The sequence below is a fragment of the Ursus americanus genome, chromosome 25 (genome assembly GCF_024610735.1).
Source record: "Ursus americanus isolate L20-20 chromosome 25, mUrsAme1.1.p, whole genome shotgun sequence".
Lineage (NCBI taxonomy): Eukaryota > Metazoa > Chordata > Mammalia > Carnivora > Ursidae > Ursus > Ursus americanus.
The window spans coordinates 35,709,450-35,721,850 of NC_142151.1; positions in this window are offsets into that span (position 1 = coordinate 35,709,450).

Below are 12,401 nucleotides of genomic sequence, written 5' to 3' on the forward strand. Positions count from 1 at the left end.
AAGTGGAGAGTTTGATCGCATATATCAGTTGGAAGACTCAGTATTGTCACGAGTCAATTATCACTCTTTTGATCTGTAGATTCAGTCCAATTCCAACTGGAAAACTATATTGTAGGATTTGGAAGTTGGCATCTAAAATACCTGGGGAAGCGTGGGGAATACAGAATAGTCCAAACAATTTTGAAAAGAAAAACAAAGTTGGAGACCGCACCGTTCCTGAGTTCAGTATTTACGGTAAAGTTAGTAATTGGGACAATATGTGATTGGCATAAGAATAGACTTACTAATGGAACGAGATATCACAAATAGATCCACAAGTATTTGATAAAAGGATTTTCAACACGTGTTCTAAGGTAATGAGGAAAGAATAGTCCGTTCATCAAATGATGCTGAGACAATAGATATCAATGTGGAGAGAGGAAGAAAGGTAGAGAGAAAGAGACAGACAGACAGGACAAGGGGAGGAGCAAACTCTGATCTTTACCTAACAACATACCTAAAAATTAACTAAAATGGATCATAACTTTAAATGTAAATCTAAAACTATTAACGTTCAGAAGAAATCAGGAAGAAGGCTTTTAACTTTACACAGGATTTCTTAGCTCATAAAAAGTACAAACCATAAACAAGAAAATGAATAGATTGAACTGCATCGAAATTAAAAACTTTGTTCTTCAAATGGTACTTAATGAAAGACAATCTACCAATTGAGAGAAAATGTTTTCAAATATATGATAAAAGATCTATTCCAGAATGTATACAGAATCTCAAAACTCAGTAATAAGACAAGCAACTCAATTTGAAAACCGGGTTTGAACCGTTTTCCAAAGAGATATGAATGGCAAATTAACATATGAAACGATGCTTAATATCCTTAGTTAGTAGGAAAATGTAAATTAAACAACGTGAGATACCATTTCATGCTCACTAGAATGGCTGAAATGAAAAAAAGACTGACAATACCAAACGCTCACAAAGATGGGGAGCACCTAGAACCCTCATACATTGCTGATGGACATACAAAATGGTATAGTCACTCTGGAAAACAGATTGGCAGTTTCTCATAGCCTTGAATATTCGCCTATAATATGACTTAGTAATCCAACTCCTAGGTATTTGTCAAAGAGAAATAAAAACCTATGTGTACACAAAGATATACTCCAATGTTCACAACAGCTTATTCAGAAGAGCCAAAATAACAAATGTCTATCAACTGTGGAAGAAACAAATCATGGTATATCCGTACAATGAAATAGCAATAAAAAAGAACTACCAGTATAAGCAACAAGAATAAATCTCAAAAGCGTTGTGCTAAATGAAAGTACATACTGTAGGATTTTACTTATACCACAATCTAGTGACAAAGGTAGATAAGCAGTTTCCAGAGGCCAGAAATGGGGGGAAGGAATTAACTAAAAGGGCATAAGGGCAATTTGCAGTGCTAGAAATTCTTCCTATCATAGTTGTGGCACTGGCTACATATCTGTATATATTTGTTAAAATGTACCAAAATGTATATTTTTTAAACTGTTGGATTTTATTATATATAAGTTACAGCTCAATGAAGCTGGGTCTTTTTTTTTTTTTTAAGAAGAAAGAAGTCTTCTAAAATAAAGACATTTCGGACCCCCCCCCAAAAAAATCCTGCAAGTCACTCTTACTCCAGGGCATCAAATTTGAGTCACTTTACATTATCCCACAGCAATGAAGGCAGGACTAGGAGATGAGAATAAACTAATGCATTTATTAATATCTTAATATATTCAAGTATTTATTGAGTATTATGTATCTATAACATTGTGCAAGATAATGAAGATAAAATAATTAATCGTAGCGTTGATCTTTCTGTCCTCAAATTTTAGTTGAAAGATGGACCCATAAACAAGTAATTGTTTTACCATGAGGGCAAATGTTGAAAATACTTTGGAAGCGCACCAGAGGTAGAGTGGGACAGAGTGGAGATTTGACCTTAGCCCATTCCTCTTTAGGTAACTCAATATATAGTGATCTCTTGATTCAGTTCAAATGCTCTTGACGGAGTCTATGCCCTGTGCCTAGGACGGTCACTGTTGCTAAGAGGGATATGCCCCAGTAAGCACTCAGTTTTTGTAACTATTTCATCTTCTCTGAAATTGAACAAGTTCCTTTAGGAGGACAGAATAGGAGAGTGAAAATGGGAGCAAGTCACATGACTGTCTTACCCTGGGATGTAAACATCTCAGTTCGCCCTGGCTATTCCTAGGCAGCAGCTGCCCATTGTGATAATGTTCTGCTCTGTTGACAATATCACCCAGTTCTCTCTCTTGCGGGGAGCATGGTGGCCTTTGGCTGCTTCCTCCAGGATTCTGGGCTCTGGCAGTGAGCTTAGTGTTCCCCTTGGACCGCTGTTCCCAGTTCTCCCCTCTTGCTCCCACTCCCTGCGCAGGTGTATTTTATCTACAGAGCATTTATTGTTGAGCATGACAATTTTTTTTCTCTTCAAAGTAGTAGTGCTTTTCCTTTCATGAAAAAACTTTCATAGATTGATTGCTTCCTCTTTTGTTATAAAATTTCTTGGAATGTCAAATGTATTGAGGAGCACAAGCTCTTTAACTCCCTTCTGTCTCAGGGAATTAAGATTCCCAGCAGACTGCAGACTTCCTCCCTAGTACTTTCTCTGCTTTGGCAAAAAATTAACAAGTAGTTGAGTGATGAGTCAGTAATTCTCATTCAAAGTAAGACTCCAATGTTTTAAAAATCCATATTTCAGCCATATAATGTTTTCCATCTTCTTTACAAATATGACAGAGTTTTGAAACAATACTCCTCAAGTAAAATTATGAGTCGTGTGATGCAGTTTATTTGTATATTTCTCACTATTGGTAGCTAAATACACAGTCACTTATTCCCCATATGAAGAACTTCATACTTTCAATTACAAACATAATGACAGATTTTTTTAGTTTTAAATATGTGCCATATTAGCAGAAAGTCCAATTTCCTAGCCACTTCTTGTCTTAAAACTGTAGGGGCTGTGAAAAGGGCTCACTACTTCTTACCCTTTCTTACTAGCATGTGCTTGTTTTATCCTCCCGAATATCCCAACAGGTAATACTTGTCCACTACTACGGAGGATCCCATTTCCTTGGTAATTCAGTAAAGGTTGCCCTACGCATGCGCGAGCTCCTGTTGGGGCAGCTTTAAGCGCAAGTCTCTTATATTCAAATTTCCCAGCAGCTCCCACCACTGAAGCCTAGAATCCTCATCCTCCATTTCTTTCTGGCAACCGCATGCATTCCCCTGGGGCCATTCCTCATACCCAGAAAGATTAGAACTCCCCTTCAAAGGGACACGGTCTTCAGCAATCCCAAAGTGATTTCCTGTTCTCTGCACCTTGATATTACTGGCAATTTTTCTTATTAAAAAAGAAACACACACATTTCTGGTGCGACAATGCCTTCAATGGGATATCTCATTTGCGAATGGAATGGTGGTATATACACCCTATATAATATACTTCTACACACTTATACATACATATGTATATACATGTGTGTGTGTTGATTTGAGCTCATTGACTGAAAAATACCTGCTAATTGAGTATTATATACCAGCTACTAGATACAAAGATTAGTAGGGAACAATCTCTAAAGAAATGTAGGAAATCATTCAAGCCATTTCGATCCTGTGTGATAAGTACTGTTTCAGAGTTATGCATGGAATATAGATATACCCGAAACAACATGCAAGGATGAATTTTATAATGAAGGAACAAATTCAGTAGAATCATGTCACTGTTGGCAGATTTTACTCCATAATTAGGCCATGAATACGTCACTTGATTTCCTTCTTTTGTCTTGGATTGCTTAATACAAAGAATTGTTCTGTGCTTTTCATTTTTTCATTTTTGTTAAATTTTATTTCTAATAGCACACAGATTCTAGTTTAGTGCTTACAACTTTATTTCTGGTTAAAGCGTACAGTATAATCTAAATAAGTATATATTTTATAAAGCTTGAATGAATGGACACATTGCATTTTGGGAGTGATGGTATAGCGGACCTGTATATTGTCTGTAGAGATTGGGGATCTAAGTGTACTCAATTTAACCAAAGCTTCCGGCACAATTTGTTACATTCAATGAGATCATTTGTCAAAACATGAGCTGACCGCTGCTTAAAACATATAAAGTGTCTTATAGCTTTGTAATAACAAGCACCAAGAAGAAGTAAGCTTATTCTACTCTTTTTCATATTGGCATCCATAATACTATACAAACACCGACAGCGGCAATCATAGCAAAAAATCCAAATGGTGTCAGCCCCGTGCACATACGGACACGCTGATTATTTAACAAATTTTCATTTTATTCTATTTTGACACGATTTTGATAAAAGTTAGAAATCTTGGTATGTTTTAACTTTTTTAGTGATAAAGGAATTGTTTTTAAATGTTTTATTCTATTTTGGATTTTTTATTATGAACATTTACATGAAAAGGGGAGAAGAGAGAAAGAAAAAAACACTTCATAATTTGTTAGTATATAAGGATTTTGAAGATTTGTTTGAGAGAAAGCGTGTGAGAGCGAGAGACCGTGTGTGAGTGGGGGAAGGGCAGCGGGAGAGGGTGGGAGAGTGAATCCCAAGCAGACTCTGTGCTGAGCACGGAGCCCAACTTGGAGCAAAATTCAGGATGCCAAGATCATGACCAGGGCCAAAACCAAGAGTCTGACGCTCAACCAACTGAGCCACCCAGGCGCCCAGGAAAATAAGGATCATAATCTATTTTTTTGTAACCAGAAATCACTGGCCTGTTTATTTCTGAGAACTTCGTCAGGTGCTGAGCAAGACCAGAAATACCACGGAAATGGTTTAGCCCCCTTTTACTTATGTGCGATTGTGTGTGAGTAGGTCTGGAACACTCCACAAACAGGTCTTTACATAAAACTTCAATGACTACATGTTCATTTAGCAGACTGAATAATTTTGAATGGAGTAAATACCTTAATGAACTTCAGTGATTGCGTGATGTCATCTGTGGTGGGGTCAGGGAAGAGCTGGAAAGAGATCAGGCTGATATTTACCTCGGTCATCCTTACCCCAATGTCTGAGTTTAACAACGATTTTCAAAATATGAGACTATGACGCCATGTTTTGCCTATTGGGATTCCACTTGAAAACTTCCACTGGATGGCTACCTCTTTTGCAAGCCAGAACATTGCTGGGGGAACAAGCAGTGCTCCAGTCCCAGGCACTAATAAAATGATTAGGTCAGAATGGACATGTGTAGGCAGTCTTGGGGGCATGTGGACGCACCTTGCTGGAAGATAGGTTTCGGCAAGATGTCGACAAGATGAGCAAGCGTTGGGCAACATGTTTATGGAATTTGCAACAAGCCTCCAGGAGAACACTGACAGCAATATTTGCTCAACACTACTTTTAATTCTTTTAATGTTCTTTCTTCTACGAAGAGGTAAAGACAAGGCATTTGGCATTTGTTTGGTTTGGTTTTAAAGTAACAGCTACCTTGTCAACCCTGAAGCTTGACAGTGCGCGCTTGTATGCCAGGTGATACCAGCTCAGCTCTGCCAACCTGTCAACGGGAGGAATTCCAAGAAACTCCCTGAAGTAAAGCTCAAAGTGAAAGCAACTTCCCGAAGGACCAAGAAAAATTATTCAGAAAAAATAAATGGCCACATTTGGTAAAACTTATTTTTCCCGGAACTGTACTTGTTTTATTAGCATTAAAAATTACGGTTGTGTCAGTTGCACAGCTGAGCGGGGTTTGCTTCAAACCCGAGTCCGTGGCAGCTGCAAAAATAAGGAAATATCTCGTGTACCGCCGAGAGAGGATTAGAGTGTAACTGCTAGCGAGCCAGCTTTCCGCAGACCATCTCGGGTTTATCGTGTACGAATCAAAGTCACATGTCTCTGCATGAGCCATGTTAGCTGAAAACCTTCCAGTCTAATAAGCAGACAAAAGTAACCACAAAAACCATGAGGCTTTCTGCATTTCAAGGACAAACGAGGGAGGGAGGCATTCTCCTCTCAGAGAGCAGTTGCTCCCCCAGCAGCCTGTCCCGTCCCACTCCTGCAGCTCTTAATTGCTCCCTTCCCTCTCTTCAAAGGTTCTCCGACAAGAAATTGGTTAGGTAGTTGCTTCCAATAATACAGGGCTCCCCTGCAAGAGAGGTGCAGTCTGCTCTGTGGCCTCTACTGCTAATTCATAACCCCTAGACTAGTGTTCAAATGCTTTTGAACCCATAAGCACAGCAAGAACTCCATTTTCATCCACATCCAGGATACATATAAAGGGCAGCGAGAGCTTCATGAAAAATATTTACCTTTACTGCGTGCGATGCACTCTGATAGTTTCCATTTTATTATATTGTTTGATTTTATATAGTTTTTGCAGACCACCAAATTGACTTCCCTACATACAAATACATCATGACCCGGAGTTTATAAAATACCGCCAAAGTTCATTACTTTTCACGTCCAGCTGTGCATCAAAATCACCTGGGGAGTGTTCTCCAAACAAGAAGCCAGGGCTGGGGAAGGGAGAAAGGGGAGTGACTGAACTAAAAGAAGGCAGACAGTTTCTCCCAATTATTTGCTGTGTGACCTTGGACAAGTTACTTAAGCTCTCTGAGTTTCAATTTCCTCACTTGCCAAATAATAGAATCTCCCATACAGATGTGTTCTGTGTATGTAATGAATTACCAGCAAAATGCTTTGCTTCAAGTCTGAAACATGGTAAGAAGGCATTAATACTATTTTTAACAATCTTGCAACCATATTTTTTTTAATAGGTTGCATTACTGATGTCTAACAGGGTTTTTTCATAACATGCCCTAATCTGCCTTACACGCTGTGCTTTTCCTAGAGCCAAAAGTGGATTAGAACTCGGCCACCTCATTAATACCTTGCCTGGCTACTAAATTGGAGGTACCTAAATAAGGTAATAATGAGGTGACCAAGTCCTAACCTGATTTTGGCCCCTACCAGAGGTATTAATGAGGTGACCAGGTTTTAACCTGTTCTTGGCCTCATGTATATGTTGGTTTTCAAAGCAGGTGAGAACCTGTTTTTAGAAGGCTATTAAAACATCAACTCATGAGCCTAGGTTTTTTATTTTTTTAAGGGAACATGAATGAGAGATACAAAGGAAAGAACTGGAAAGAGTTCATTAGAACTCCTCATATCAATCATTCACATTGCCCTGTACCCATTTTCCTAAAGAACTAAGGTAGATAACAATTCACATTAAGTGAACAGTTGGGCTTCTCCGGTGAATAATTTTCAATTTCGCACAATATTCTAAATCCATAGGTCCTAAATTGTATCAAGTAGCAAGTATTTATCAGAAAACCCAGCCCTGACCACAGTAAATTAAGTACTAGGAGGATACCAAGACAATTTGAAAGGTAGGCCCTTTCCTCAAGATGCTTACAGTCCACTTGACAGAAACTGCTTTAAAAGATAGGGTATTAATGGAAACCCCGCAGCACGGTAAGACGGCCGGATCAGGAGACGGTTGCCATTGCAAAGAGAGCTTGTTACTCGGTTTCCAAGCAGAGGAGGACACACACGGCATGAGGGCCCACTCCGGGAAGCCTCTGTGGGGAGTCAGGGAGACGGAGGGACTGTGGGGCGAGAGGCTTTGGTGCAGTGCCCACGGGGAGAGGCAGGTGAGGCTGGGTGAGCCCCTGGAGGAGTGGTTAGTCTGAATCATTTCAGCATGTTGAAGGCGTATGGGAGCTCTCTCCCTCGCTGCCGGTCCCGGGCCCAGGGGTATACGTAGAGTGCAGTCTGAGTGTAAAAGCCCAAGAAGGAAGTGGTTGGAGGGGTGGCGCCGAACTGGTTTGTTTGTATTCGAAAAGCACGCTTGCAGGTGAGTTGTGCACCACCTCTAGGAGTTGGCTAAACCTAGGGAGGCTGGCTCTCCAGGGTCAGCAAAGCCCCAGAATACAGAAAGGACCCGAAACTTGGGAAATATTAACCACACAGTTTACCACTAATACGTGTATCAAATACCCAAAGAATGGGAATTTAGAGAGAGAGTTCTCAACCTTGGCAATACATTGGGATCACCCGGAGAATCGTGAAAGTACGAGTCAAATCCCTGTCCCAGATTCTGACTTAATTTAATTGTCTTAGGTGCAGCGGGGCGTCAGGAGTTTTAAGAGCTCTCCAGGTGACTTTAATGCATAATCTAAGTTAAAAACCACTCATTTAGAGCAAGTGTGAACAGGACAGGTGGAGACAAGTGGCCAGTTGATGCCTTCTCTTTTGCAGTAGACAGGAGGGAAAAGGGAGAAGGAAAATAATAGAGAATAATGGATTTAACATGTATTGAGTAACTGTCACGTGGCAGGTCCACTCTAGGTACTTCAAATACATCATCTAATTTTCTCCTTAAAAGGGTAGAAGAAAAATAAAAATTCTTCCATTTTACTGAAAGGAAACTGAAACTCAGAAAGGGTATAGGATTTACCTATCATCCACAGCTAATATGTTGGTAAGTACATATTTCTTCTCTTCAAATTTGAAGAGTCTAGTTATTTTTTTATTTTTTATTTTATTTTTTTTAAAGATTTTATTTATTTATTTGACAGAGACAGCCAGTGAGAGAGGGAACACAAGCAGGGGGAGTGGGAGAGGAAGAAGAAGGCTCCTAGCGGAGGAGCCTGATGTGGGGCTCGATCCCAAAACGCTGGGATCACGCCCTGAGCCAAAGGCAGACGTTTAAGGACTGAGCCACCCAGGTGCCCCCTAGTTATTTTTTTAAAGAGGAAAGACTGTTTTCTCCCCAGGTAACCAATATTTTTCCTAGCTGATAAAACAAGCATAATGTTTTCCTTTGTATCCAATTTTAAATACTTCTTGCCTTGACCAAATACCAATTCGTCATTATCTCAGAGAAATCTGTGAACCTTGACACAGTCAATATTTATAATCTTTTTTCTGTTTAGCATCTCCATTTCTGGTGGGCTTTACCCCACCCTTATCCCGTCTGGTTATGGCTGGCCTGGGAGTGACAGTAGCGGGCATAGGGCTGGGGTTTACCTAACCATGGGGCTCCGATATTTTATCGGTAAAGATTGGCCTAAGGGATGGTCTCGTGACATAAGCTGAGCCGATCAGAGTGCTTCCACAGAGACTCCAAGTGTAGACGCTGGACAGTGTGTTTATCCTTAAGGACTGTAGGCTGAAAGCCCAGGGACCAGACCTTCCTTGATATCCTGTCTCAGGCATGAGAGAATGAGGCCAACAGGAAGAGAGATGAAAAAACAAATAGATGTTTGGATAGATCCAAGAGATGGATAAGCTGCTATTATTGTTTGAGCTTCTGGATTTAATCAGGCTTAAATGCAAACATCTCCACCCATGGACTTAACAATTGTATGAGCCAATAAATTTCCCTTTTACTTAAGATGTTTTGAATTGCTTTTCTGTCATTTGCAACTGTTGCTTACACAATCAGATGTTTCCAGAAAAGTACACATTATTTGGGGCACAGGCCTGCCTACTCAGTTTAATGGAAGGTACTCCGTGAATGAATGCAAGAAGGGTGTGAACGAGAGTGTGCTTTTCTTCTTACATGGACAACTATTGCCTTGCAATTTGCAGGTTCTCCAGATGAAAGTGTAATAGAAGACTGTACGGCAAGTTCAAAATCAATGATATATTATTTTGGAATGATCCTTTAGAAAAGCAGGCCTGAGATCCCAATGACAAATTAGCCAGTTAAATTCAATTACTGATTATCTGCTGTGTGTCAAGAAGTATGAATTGTACAGGGAGGCTTCAAAGATGAAGAGGACACAGTCACTATTCTCAAGAAGCAAACTGCTTGTGGGAAAAACATGGACCCAAAATAACCTGTGCTGTAAGGTAATGAATACATGGTATGTTGCCGAATAAGCAGTATGAAAATATTTGAGGGCTACGTGTGTTCAAAGGAATGAGCAATAGCTGTAGGATGGAGGTGGTCAGGGACACTCCTCTTTCTTCCTTTCTTTTTTTTTCTTTTTCTTTCTTTCTTTCTTTCTTTCTTTCTTTCTTTCTTTCTTTCTTTCTTCTTTCTTTCTTTCCTTCTTTTCTTTCTTTCTTTCTTTCTTTTCTTTCTTTCTTTTCTTTCTTTCTTTCTTTCTTTCTTTCTTTCTTTCTTTCTTTCTTTCCTTCCTTCCTTCTCTTTCTTTCTTTCTTTCTTCTTTCTTTTCTTTCTTTCTTTCTTTCTTTCTTTCTTTCTTTCTTTCTTTCTTTTCTTTCTTCTTTCTTCTTCTTTCTTTTTAAGAGGCTGTGTAAGCTGACCTGTGCCTTGCAGAATGGGAAGATTTAGGAGAGCGATTATCTTTGCCTACAAAGAGAAAATTCCATATAACATACTTGGGCTCTATCTGGAGAATCTAATACTAGATTTTATTAGTTCAAGAATCTAATACCAGACCAAAGGAAGCAGAATTTAATGTAGCATTAAAAACATCTCTCTACCTCTACCCCATACCATTATTTCTTGGTTTTTATTCTTCAAAGTGGAAAAAAAAATCCCAGCTTTATTAAAAATGTAAGTTACATAATGATCCGGACAGTCATGATTCTTGCCTGATACGGGTTTTAATCTATTTAGAAATTACGGGAAAGTAGAAAAGTCATGTGTTGAGCAATACTTAGAGGACAGGGCACCTCATTCAGGTTAAGGAAAGTCAGAGTAGGATGCGTAGAGAAAGTAACCTCTAAACTAAAATTTTACTGAAGGCCAAGTAGAAGTTAGCAAAGATTCTGAAATGAGAAGGAAGTGTGACATATGCATTGTGAACGGAAGGAAGTTCAAAGTGGTGAGAGTAAGGTACCTGTAAGAGTAGAAGGGGTAATGAATGAGTTTAAACTCTGTAGAGGAAATAAAAGGCATAGGGCTGCTGTTGTCCAAGAGCATGGGCCCTTGCAGCTGCCTGACACACTTTCAGGGAATCTGTGAAGTCAAGTAATTGTTATAATAATGCTAGTACATTATTTGCCTATAAAAGCTCATTTTCTCATGAGTGTATAGTGGAGTTTTCTACTGTACATTTGGCCGATCTACATACAAGAATGAGCCAGTATGTTTCAAATAACAAGTCATGATGTTAAAAAAATCATGCATGGATAAAAAAAAATATATTCAAGGTGCAAGATAGGCCAATGTAACAGACCACAAAAAAAAAATTACGAATATGGCTTCAGATTCTTTATGACAACTGACCTTTAAGAAACTCCCACTTTTTGAATTTTGAAAGGATAGTATGAAGGGATAGTCATAATTATCTAAAATGGCTATTAAAATACTCCTTCCTTTTCCAACTCTGTATGTGTGAGACCAGATTTTCTTCATATACTTCAACCAAAATAACAGATCACAACAGATTGAATGAGGAAGCGGCTCTGACAATCTAGCTAACTTTTGTTAACCCAGACCTTTAAAGAGGTTCAAAGTAGAAAACAATTTGACTCTGACAAGTAATTTTTTGTGGGGGAAGTTGTTTTGCATAGGAAAATGTTTATTACTGTTATTTTTTAAATAAATTAAATATCTCATTTTTTTTTTCAGTTTTAATTTCTCATCTAGTTAATGCAGAAAGACACAACCCACATAAACTCTATAGGGTCCCATACTTTTTAAGCATAGAAAGAGATTCTGAAACTAAAAGTTTGAGAACGAGTGCCACAGAGAGTGTCACAGCGATTCTGGTTCACGTCTCTTTGAGATCTCTTCTCTTCTGGACCCTGAGTGATTGATGCGCTCTCAGTAAGCCCATCAATAAATGTTGAGTCACTTCACTTCCATTCACTCACTGCTTCTAACTGCCCATTGTTGTAAGCCTGAATGAATAAATGGCTCTGGCTCTCACATCACTACCAGCTTCTGTTTGTCCCGAATCCCCATTTCCCATTGATAATGCGTCAGAAGTAATAGTCGCTATTATGACAATTTAGGAGAATCGTGTATGGATCAATAAACAAGATCAAATTCACAAATGCATCCATATCTCTGTAGAGCACTCGTCTTGATAAAAGCTGAAATTAACTGGGGAGACAGTGCTGTTTCCCTGTGGTTTTGAGTGTTTTACATTCTAAGAGGCAAGACTAAGAACATAAAAACATTAGAATATTTAAAGGTAGCAAAAGTTATGACTTGTTCTCCAACTCCGAACCAAATACTTGTGGAAAAGATTATAATGAATAATCCCTTATCTTTAGGGGGAAAAATGTCTGATTTCTTTCTCTGCTTTGAAGCCTCTGATGATTTCTGGCTGTTTGCCTCACATTTTGATCTTTGGATAAGGATGCCGTCCTCCGGGCTCCTTTCCTTCTGAGGTCCACCAGGAATGTCTGTCTGGAGGCTTTTACTGGGATTTTGTATTTAGCACTTGGCGGGTTAAT